We start from the raw sequence: 1,089 nt of genomic DNA, 5'->3' as shown, positions 1-1,089 counted from the left end.
GTTGAGGGGACCCATGGGGTGGTGGTGACACCAGCAAGGGGATCCATGGGGTGGTGGTGGCACCGCGGGGGGATCGGTGACACTGCCGAGGGGACCCATGGGGTGGTGGTGGCACCGCAGGGGGATCAGTGACACCGTTGAGGGGACCCATGGGGTGGTGGTGGCACCATGGGGGATTGGTGACACCATTGAGGGGACCCACGGGGTGGTGGTGGCACCGTGGGGGATCAATGCTGCCACCGGGGGCACCCGCAGGGCGCTGGTGACACTACAGGGGGCCCAGGGGGGATCGGTGACACCGCAGGGGGCCCAGGGGGGACGTGGGACACCGTTGAGGGGACCCATGGGGGACCAGGGACACCGTCGAGGGGACCCACGGGGGACCAGGGACACCATGGGGGGCCCCGCAGGGGACAGGGGACGCCATCAAGGGGACCCACGGCTCTTGGAGGACCCTTGGGACATCGGTGACGCCATGGAGGGACCCACAGGGGATCAGTGACGCCTCCGAGGGGACCCACAGCTCCATGGGGGACCCACTGGGACCGGTGTCACCGTTGAGGGGACCACGGCGCCGCAGGGGACTGCTCCCACCATGGGACGCCAAAGGGGACGCGCGGTGGCACCGCGAGGGTCCCCCCACAACCCGCCCATCCCCAGGGTGCTCCTGGCTCGACCCCCCCCCCCCCGGCCACGTCCGGGGACTTGGGGGGTGACAGGGACCCACGGCTGCGTCCATCCAGGCCTTGGTGTCCCCATGAGTCCAGGTGGCTCCAGGCCTTGGTGTCCCCATGGATCCAGGTGGCTCCAGGCCTCGGTGTCCCCTCAGGTCCAGGTGGCTCCAGGCCTTGATGTCCCCATGAGTCCAGGTGGCTCCAGGCCTCGGTGTCCCCATGAGTCCAGGTGGCTCCAGGCCTTGGTGTCCCCTCAGGTCCAGCTGGCTCCAGGCCTCGGTGTCCTGAGTCCCGCTGGCTCCAGGCCTCGGTGTCCCCACGAGTCCAGGTGGCTCCAGGCCTCAGTGTCCCCATAGGTCCAGCTGGCTCCAGGCCTTGATGTCCCCATGAGTCCAGGTGGCCCCGGGTCTCGGTG

Source organism: Apteryx rowi, unplaced genomic scaffold (assembly GCF_003343035.1).
Source record: "Apteryx rowi isolate R43461 unplaced genomic scaffold, aptRow1 scaffold_1827, whole genome shotgun sequence".
NCBI lineage: Eukaryota > Metazoa > Chordata > Aves > Apterygiformes > Apterygidae > Apteryx > Apteryx rowi.
The sequence above is the reverse complement of the archived record's forward strand: the minus strand, read 5'-3'. Positions refer to the sequence as shown.